Here is a 9,996-nt window from a genome sequence, read left to right on the forward strand (position 1 = left end):
CACTGTGGGAGCACATAGCTCTCTGAGGAGGAGGTACTGGCTGTGACTTGGTGTCACTAAGTTTGAATTTATGTCTCCTCTTGCCCCACCTTCATCCTCCTAAACAAAGATGAAAATTAAACACTCCCGAGATTTGTGTCATGGAACACTCAGGGTGGGGGCTAAGAGGGCTGGATTCCCTGCTGAGTGTAAGGGGCTACAGTGAATCCCCAACGAGAGCCTGTAAAGGGAACAGCACCAGCCCCACCGGACACTTAGGGTGCTGAGTCTGCGTGACACTGTGCCAGGCTTCTGACCACAGCTCAGGGGACTGGTCCGACCGGTTAGTCTTTGAAACCAACCAGCTTTGGATTCCTCAATCCCTCCCTGTGGTTTTACCTGAACTACCAGCTTCTGTATCTCTGAAGACAGATGATGAGGACCCTTCACGTAAGCCGTTCGCACAGCCCTGTGCAGGCCTTTGTGCTGCACGGTCTGCCCGGCGAGCTGACCGAGGTTGGTATTTTACTGATCTTAGAAGTAGTCTGGTTTCCTGATGCACTGTTTCACTGAACAAGCAACAGAAGCCACCTCTGGCTGATAAAAGCAAAAAAGGGACTTAATGAAAAGATACTGGGAGGGTGCATGGAGTGGCCCGGACCAGAGCCGACCCGGAGGCCGTAGGAGATGTTGGGGAGCCCCAGGCACCAGGCTGGGCAGGGTGTTACCGGGCCCCCTGCTGCTCCAGCAGGGACCCCCGCTCCTGACACTCCACCTCACTGCAGGTTCATGTCCTGGCAGGGCCAGGTCACACTGAAGCCACCAGCACACACCTCAATGGGGGAGTTGGCCCCGTCTCAGCTGAGAGCGTGCCTGGCGTGGGGAGAGGCCCAGTTAGAGGAAGGCAGTTCCCCTACTGTTCCGAGTAAACGTGCAAGTCAGTGCCCATCACTCAGGAGAGCCAGGCTGGTCTGACCTCATTGAGGTGACTAGGCCGTCTGAGTTCACTTATTACTTTTTAGGTCGGAAGGCCCAAGAGAGAGAAGTGGAGGTTCTAGTACTTATTTTATATTTCCCATGTACCAGGTATAGTAAGCAAGCCACTTCAGACAAGGCCCAGAACAAGCACGTAAATTGTCCACGGAGCAAGTCATGCAGTCAGGCCACTGCAGTCCCGAAAGCCGTGTCCTCATCAGCTCCGTAGTTACCAGTGGAAGTTGTAGGGATTTATGGGACTGTGTGCTCCTGTGGGGGCTGGGATGTGTGTGTTTAAATCCACATCTTCAGAAACTCGGCTAGAACCACAGCCACTGATTGTCTGCATGGAGGCAGAGGAGGGGAGGCTTCCAGCCTCTGGTCCAGCTTGTGAGGAGCTCAGAAGTTGCTCCTTCTGTCCTGAAAACAATACCAGAGCTGAGGGAGCTGAAAACCCACTGGTCTTCTTAGATCCACAAGAAAACTGAGGGGGAAAGCTTCTCCCAACCCAGAGAGGCAGCCGGGCAGGCTTGGAGAGTCACAGTTCCCAGGGCAGAACCCGCTTTTGTAAGATCCCCGGGGGCAGGCAGATTTAGCAGGTCCCTGAGGCCAGCTGGAGGCTCAGCGTGGGGAAGTCTGAGTGTGACAACTCCAGGGGGCCAGTCAGAGGATCCCCCTGCTCTTTTTCATGCATTTTACTTCCAGGACCGTACCCTGTTCTCAGAGTGAAGATCATAGGAAAACTCCTCATGCTTTCTGCCAGGAAAGGAAAAAAATAGCTCTATTGAAATACACCCAGAACATTCTCTTCAATTGTGGGGGGTTTTGTTTTGTTTTGTTTTGTTTTTTAATGAGAAGTTATTTTACAGAGCCTAACCTACCTGGGAGAAGGGAAATACCATCTGTGTCACCCAAATTGGGGTGGGGGAGGGAGACATACTTGTGGAGGTCACAGCTCAGGGCACAGGCTCAATGAGAACTAATCACAGGACTACAGATGCCCTAATCTGTCCCGCTCCCCCAACACCTTACCTCCATGTCAGTAGGGCCCCTGTGTAATAACAGGAATAAAATTAAAAGAAGTAAATGTCTCAGGAGTGTCTAGGGAAAACCCAAAGACAGCGGGGAGATGAAAACAAGGACACACAGGCGGCTTTAGCCCCTCGCACGAATAGCTGTAGCAAACTACACACAGCCCAGCCTCAGTAGATAAACAGAAATCCTCACAGAAGAAAGTATTTATTTTGGTTCTCTTACCCAATGCATTCCATGGTGCATCCTCGCCTAGAATTGCGTGGAAGCAAGTCCATCTCAGAAGGGACATAACTGAAGGGGAAAGGCTTTCCAGACTCTGAAGGGCAAAGAAAGCACCAGCCTGGGTTAGAGAAAGGTGAGGGGTGGGGTAGGGGGTGGGCTGCCTTCTTCCCCAAATAAGGAACCTTCCTGAGGCTAGCACAGTGGGAGGGAGGGCCATGGGGTGGAAGCAGCCAGACTTCTTCCTGAGAACTGACAGGATGCCTCCAAGGGAACATTCAGGTGCCCAAACTGGGTCCTGAGGGTGGGAGCCAGTCGGTCTGCCTCAGAGCCCAGGACTGAGGTGGGCGCACAGCAGGCTGGTCTTACTTGGCCGGATCCGTTTCACTTCTCCGAAGCCCTGTGTAAAACATGAAGCGTGGACCGCCTGCTGAGCACAGCTCTGCCCTCAAGAGCAGTTTCAACTCCTCTCTTCCCAGAGAACAGCATCTCTGAGCCCGTCCTGGGTGACCTCCCAGAGATCACCCTAGTGGCCCAGGCTAGTGACCGGGAACATGTACCTTCCTGCAGCCAACCTCAGACGTCCACTGATGCATCATATACTGGCAAAGAGTGAGTCCCTGTGCATTGGTCTAACAGCAGAGACTCTGCCACAGGCCCAAGAGGTGGTGTGTGGGACATGCAGGGGTGCAGGAGTGTACGCAGTGCAAAGGTGTAAGTGGTGGCAGGGGTGCAGGGGCTGTGGAGGGTGCAGGCAGTTCAGGGGATGCGGGGGTGCAGGCAGTGCAGAAGTGCAGAGAGTGGCAGGGGTGCAGAGGTAAAGGGAGTGTAGAGGTGCAGGGAGGTGCTCAGGCACGTAGCCAGGATCAGAAGGCAAGTGCACTTCCTCGCAGTCAGCCTGACCCCGGGAGGCTAGTGCAATGGTTTGGGGCGGCGGCGGCGGCGGCGGCGGCAGGTGGGAGGCTGCCCGGGCAAGCCGGTCGATTTCTTCTCTTCCCTGCAGCCTGGACTGGGGGGGGGGGGCCTTGGCCGCCGGAGATTCGCCAGATGTTGGACTCCGAGTAAGCTTGCTCTTGGGAGGTGGGGCGGTTAAGTCAGCGGGCGGCGGCAGCGGCAGAGGGGCGGAGCGCGGCTGCCCCAGGCGAACTGGTGGAATAGCTGCCTTGTCCCGGCTGCCGGGCCTGGGAGCGGCCTCTGCTGCCCCAGGTCGCCGGACACACCTGTCCCACTCAGCTTGCTGAGTGGGGAGTGGAGGCGGTGTCGTTAAGGTGCGGGGCCCACGTTGGTAGGGGGCCTGCCGCGGGGGAGCCGGTCAATTCGCTCCGCTCTCCCCCGCGGTGGAGTCTAGGAGCGGCCTCCGCTGCCCTAGAGGCGGGACGCCGGCCTCCAGGTGTGCTTGCTCCTGGGAGGCGGCAGCGGCGGCGGCGCCAGGGGGAGGGGGGCCGTTCCAGGGAGCTCTGCTCCATTTCTTCTCTCCCTCGCGGCCTGGCCTGGGGGCGACCTCTGCCGCCGGAGATTTGCCTGAGGTCCGACTCCAGGTGAGCTTGCTCCTGGGAGATGGGTGCGGTGCGGTCAGGGAGCTGGTAAGGTGGTGGCTGCGGGGATAGGGAGGCTGCCCCGGGGTAGCTTGTGGATTAGCTCCATGTCTGCACCGTGTTGCCTGCAGGCGGCCTCTGCTGCCCCAGGTTCCGGGACACCCCTGTCCCACTTAGCCAACTGGGGGCGGGAGGCAGGGTAGTCAGGGTGCAGGGGTGGCGGGGATCGGGGGCCTGCAGCGGGGAAGCGGGCCCATTTGCTCCCATCTTCCCCGCGGCTTGTCCTGGGGGCGGTCTCTGTTGCCCTGGGTTACGGGACACGTGTATCCTAGTCAGCCTGACCCCGGGAGGCGGGCGTGGTACTTTGTGGGTGGTGGCAGCAGCGGCGGGTTTTCCCATGAAGCCGGTCCATTTGCTCCCATTTCCCCTCATGGTTTGCCCTGGGGGCGGTCCCTGTTGCCCCAAGTTCGCCGGACGTCCATCTCCAGGTCAGCCTGCTCCCTAGAGGAGGCCACCGTGAGGTCAGGGGGCAGGAGCGGTGGCTGATGCGGGGGGATGGGGATGCCTTGGGGAGTTGGTGGATTGGCTCCCGTCTCCCCGATGGCCTGGTGTGGGAGTGGCCTCTCCTGCCCCAGATCAGCAGACACACCTGTCCCATTCAGCCTGCTGGGTAGGGGCGCCCTGGGCGGTGCCTTTAAGGTGCGAGGGTGGCGACGGCGGGGGTAGAGGACCTGCAGCGCGGAGCTTGTCAATTAGCTCCCCTCTTCCCTACGGCCAATCCTGGGGGCGTCCTCTGCTGCCCAAGAAGCCGGATGCCCGTCTCTAGGTCAGCTTGCTCCTGGGAGGTGGACGCGATGAGGTCGAGGGGCAGAGGCAGCTGCGACTGCCGGCTGCCCCGCCTAATGGGGCCTCTTCTCCTTTCCCCTGACCTGGCCTGGGGACGGCCTCTCCCGCCCAAGATTCGCCTGACACAACACACCAGGTCAGGTTTCTCCTGGGAGGTGGGCGCAGTGAGATCAGGGGGTGGAGAGGAGAGGGGTGCTGCCTATTGCGAGCTGGAGGATAAGCTCCCTTCTCTCTGGAGGCCTGACGTGGGGGCGGCCTCTGCTGCCCCTCGTTCCCAGGTCACCCTTCTCAGGGTCATATTGCCCCGGGGGTGCGTTAAGTTGCGGGGGCGGCGGGGTGATGGCGAGGGTATGGAGCCTGCCACTTGGGAGCTAGTGGTTTAGCTCCCATCTCCCCAGCAGCTTGGCCTGGGGGCAGCCTCTGTTGCCCCAGGTCGCAAAGCACGGTTTCCCTGACAGCTTAGCCACCGGAGGTGGGCAGGATGTGCTGAGGGGGCGGAGGCAGCCACCAAGGCAGCGACGGAGGGTGCTGTCCCAGGCCAGCTGGTCTATTTGTTCCCATCTCTACCTTTGCTGCCCTAGTTTCGCAGGACGTCCTTCTCCAGTTTATCCTTCTCCTGGGAGGTGGGTGCAGTGCATGCAGCCCAAGGTCTGGGCTCTCCTCTGGGGAGGGGAAGAACTCTCTTGTTCTCCTTTGTCTTTATTCTTCAGCGAAGGGGTTACTTGACCCAATTCTTAACCCTGAGAAAGTGTAGCCTGTGTTACGGAAGAGCTGCTGGACAGTGTGGTTTCTAGGTGGGTTTTCACATCAGCTGATGCCCAAGGTAGGCAGGAAAGCTATTACTCAGAGGTTCTTAGTGTGGAGTTGGGGGATGGCCCCACTGTCCTCACCATACTTTTTAAAAATGTGTTTCTCCCCTCTTTTTCCTAGGTGACATTTTAGGTTATTGGGTCACAGATTGCTGGCACACTCATCCCTGTTCTCAAACATCTTTTAAACTTGGGTGAAGTGATAAGTAGGGGAAGAAGATGATTTACTGAATGGTAACAATACTTAAATTTGCATTAAAGCTAAATTCTGTCAATCTTTCTCAAATGATTTTCCTCGGATTCAAAATCCATGACCTAGTGAATGTTGTACTCCTGTGTAAATCATTGATCTTCACATCACATTTGTTAAATGGTCAATGAGATTTGTTAAGTAGATTATTCCTGAAAGAAAAAGCTCAGGCTTTTGAGACTTCCTTGTCCGATGTCACCCAGGCAGTCACAGTAGAAGACAGAGCTGATATAAAAAATCCCTCAGCTGCCTGAACTGCAAAGCTTCTGGGATTACTGATCCCTGAAATGCAGGTGACTCTTGATGATATTCTGGGGGATGGTTTACATGATCAGATTGTTCCAGTCCTGTAAATGGGTTCCGTGGCCCCAGCCCTGGGAGAACTGGTCATAAGGGCCATATCGTGAGGGGTGGGATGGGAAGGCAAGGTGTAAGAGCTGGAATCACTGAGATTCCACACTCGCTAAACACAGACTCCAGAGCCTAATTGTTGTCAGGTTCTGTTCTGGATTTGAGAGTGTGTTCAGACATGATTCTTGCCCATCAGGAGTCACTGCCTGGGTGGAAGTAACCTTTACACAAATCTGGGAAGGATGGCAATTAAGTAGATGGGCTGTTATGGTTCTCAGTGTGCCCAGGCTCCCTCTTCAGGCACTCGTGGGACTAACGAGAGTCATGTTATTCACTCATTCACTGATTTATTACCCTTGAATTGATCATTTGTCCCATAGTAAGTGAAACAAGGGATCAGGGACCTGAGTTTTGTCCCCTCTCCTATCACTGATGGTATCTGTCAGTCAGGCGCCCTGCGTATGCATTGTGAAGTGGTGGTATTTCTTGCCCAATGGGGCTGCACTGTCAGTTCTGAGAATCAGGGGAGTCTCGTGGGTAGATCAGCACCCTGACACACATGACACCCCCCCACCCCGTGAGACAGCACTGTCGATGCTCAGGTGACCCGATGTAGACGGCGGTGTTAAACGTGAGCGTGTTTAGTGATCTTGCTGGCTCTGAAAATACAGACTACCGGTCCCTACCTCTGGAGACGCTGAGTGTCTGTACCCCAGAATTCTGCATTTTAAGAGGCACTTTAACTAATTCTGATGAAGATGATCTGAGTGTCCCATTGAGAAACAGTGTTGTGCGGTACAGCAATATTGAAGATTCTCAGGGAAAGATGTCTTTTCAGGATGGTCCAAGGGCCCTCACTTGAGACTTTTGCCTTGGGTTTAATTGTATGTGTTCAGAAGTGATGTCTCTCACTTCCAGTGCTTGTAAGCGTGCTCTGTGCAGGGACTTGCACTCAGTAGATGGCAAAAACTATGATTCTTCAGGTCACTAAGCTAGAGTGTGAGCAAACTTTTTTTTGGTTTTCTTTATAGCAATGCAGGGTCTCCCGAGAAGAGATTCAGACTGAACAGCTTTGTGTCAGGCTTTGGAAGGCCGCTGGTGCCCAAGGTGTTCTCTGGCAGCGCAATGACGAATCTAGGTCCCTCTTTCACTGCTACGTCATTGAAGTGGACCACTTGGGCAAGGCCAAAGCTGGTATCTCAACCATTGCCCTTGACAGTGATATTCAGCTCCAGGAAGCCATCAGATGCAGCAGGTGGCCAGAGGAGGAGCCGAACAGGCTAATGAAATGTGACATCCCCAACTTCATCAACACGGACCAGAACTCTTCCTTTGGGGAAGATGATCTCCTGTTTTTGGACCCACCAATTGTTCTAGAAGATAAGCCAGTTGCTCAGACCTCACACAAAGACTTGAATTGAGAAACGTGCTTTGTCAAGTGTCTTTCTGAAGATGTGAAGTCTGTCTTTGTATGGCAGGAATTCCCCTTTCACAAAATTGTATGTGTTTGTGTCTGAGAGAGAGAAATGGAGACAGACAGAAAGACGGAGACAGAAGAGAGCCCCTTCAGAAGAGAGCTGGTTAAGGTGAGTTTTTGTGCCTTTAAAAAACATTTGGGGTTTTGGGGGGAACAAAGTATTTACACTGTCTCATTCTCCTAGTTGGAGACCTTGGCCCCATACTCATTGTTAGCGGCCTTGAACGGGGGTTGGCACGGTGCCACTTCCACGCTCTGCCTTTAGCGCGTTGCTTTGCCTCTCAGGGCTGCCACCCTTTTAACTGTAAGGAGAGGAGTCTGGAGTAGGTGATCCATCCCAGCTCTGCTGTTTTGCAAATTTCTGATTTCGTATTCGGATGAGGATGGGATACACCCAGAGCAGTATAAACCAGGCCCTACCTCCTGCCTATTGCTGGGGCATCCCTCAGGTCTGTGCCTTCTACTCAACCCTTTACTGAGCCCAGCTTTTGTCAGGAGCCCAAGTGCCTACCGAGATGGCAGGGGACGTGTCTCGTGGTCACGGTGGCCATCGTTTCTGTTGGTTGTGCTGAAACAGCTCTTCTGAGATCTCCTGGCCACTCTTGCTCAAACCTGAGGACAACCCTGTCATTTCTTTCCTAGGAGGAGGATCAATGCATGGTGCATTTTATGACAGTCCTGTCCGCAGGAATGCACGGAAGTTTATCAGCTGAGTGAGGGGAGGTGCCTCTGTGTCCCTGTGTCCCTGTATCTCTGTCTGCTCACAGTGCTCTGCCACCGGCTACTGAGCAAGAAAAGTGCTTTTCACCATGATGTGTGTTTTGCAGACGTGTAGGTGATGGTCGTGTGGCTCGTGTGTGGGCTTTGAGCTGGGATGTTGAAGGGCTTATACATACCTCGTCAACATGTATTCGAGGTGGCCTGGTGCCACACAGACTTGATTCATGAAGGCATCAAGCCTGCACACCTGTTTGGAAACAACTTGCTTTTGATCAGTCACACTGCATGCATGACTCGCTGCTAATCTCTGGGTGTTTTTTTCTTTTTAGATTTATTCACCCAGTGTCTTGCTTAAGCTGAAAAATAGTTTTATTTCACCAGAATATACTCTGATTCTTTGTTTTCACACATCCAGTTTTTTAATTCCTTTAAAAATTGTTCTGTGTTTATAATGCCTCCTTATTTTGATCATCTCTAGGTTCCCAGTGGCCTGAGCCATGCACCAGATTTTATGTAGGAACTATAACACCAAAAGAAATCCCCTCGCCATAATATCTTTTGAGGAAATTATTATTCTTTAAGACTCTAACTCTAAATCGTAGAACAAAGCATGGAACATTTCTTGTAGTTAATACATGTTCATGCAAAAAGAAACTTGATATTTTCATTGAAGAATGTTGATTTTAATAAATTTTACTAATGTGAATATTATTATTCATAATTTAAGTAACCAAATAAAACCACAGTTATTTATTATTAAGATTGAAAACTATTTACACAGTCTCTCATTTAGAAGACTGAAGTGTACTTAAAAGATGATAAAATACCCATGATGACACCATCTTTTTTATTAACTAAATATCAAGAACTGTGCAGGGTTAAGATTTGACCACCTGCAAGCTGCCAAGTTCGCATGAGGTAGTTTGTGGATGCTGCCAGAAGACAGGACACTCCCCCAGGATCAGAGACAAAGGACTTCCTGCCAGCACAGCAGGCAGCCTGTGGTTCATGTTCATGTTGGTTCCTGGGTTCCTTTCCTATTGCTGTTGTAACAAAGAACCACAGACTCAGTGTCTTAAAGTAACACACATCCATTGTCTCACTGTTCTAGGGTGCAGAAGTGCAAAGTCAATGTCAGTGGGCTAAAACCAACATGTGGCCAAGGCTGCGCTCCACACCGAGGCTCTTGGGAGGGATTCATCTTCCTACCTTTCCCAGCTTGCAGAGGTGCTCACACTCCTTGGCCCAGGGCCCTGTGTCACTGTGACTTCTGCTGCCACTTCACATGTCTGTCTCTGACCAATGTGCCTCTCTCCACTAAGGACCTCCGTGATGACGTTTGCTTTCCCACAGTGATCTGCTATCCCAAGGTCCTTGACAGTCACACCTGCAGAGTCCCTTTTGCCATGCACTGTGACATATTCCCAGGGAATTCTAGGGATCAGACCGTGGACATATTGGGGGCCATTATTCTACCAAGTTCTTCCCTTTGGCCCCACTGGTTCTTGTCCATCCCACATGCAATATGCACCCACGTCATCCCAGCACCCTCCAGAGTCTCATTTACTATACCATCAACTCAAAGTCCAACATGTAGTCTAACTATTATCAGCTCAAAAGCCTAAATATTTTCATCCTCATCGCCTAAGTCAGGCATGATTGAGACCCTGGGTGTGATCTTCTCTGCTCAAAATCCTGCAATGGCTTCTCATTTCACTCAGTGAAGAAGCGAGAGTCCTTATGGTGACCTTACAGCTTTCCTCCCCCTCCCCAAGCTGAGCTCATCTCCGGTTTTCTCCC

The 9,996-nt window shown here is 52.8% G+C and overlaps 1 long non-coding RNA gene across 1 annotated transcript; it reads left to right on the plus strand.

The window, feature by feature from the left end:
* Positions 1 to 356: 356 nt before the first annotated feature.
* On the plus strand, positions 357 to 7,295 carry LOC140694598 (uncharacterized). The gene is made up of 4 exons (XR_012070182.1): positions 357 to 495; positions 2,688 to 2,820; positions 5,520 to 5,632; positions 7,031 to 7,295. It is a non-coding gene; the product is annotated as an uncharacterized lncRNA (long non-coding RNA).
* Positions 7,296 to 9,996: the final 2,701 nt, after the last annotated feature.

This window comes from Vicugna pacos, unplaced genomic scaffold, assembly GCF_048564905.1.
Source record: "Vicugna pacos unplaced genomic scaffold, VicPac4 scaffold_65, whole genome shotgun sequence".
Taxonomy (NCBI): Eukaryota; Metazoa; Chordata; class Mammalia; order Artiodactyla; family Camelidae; genus Vicugna; species Vicugna pacos.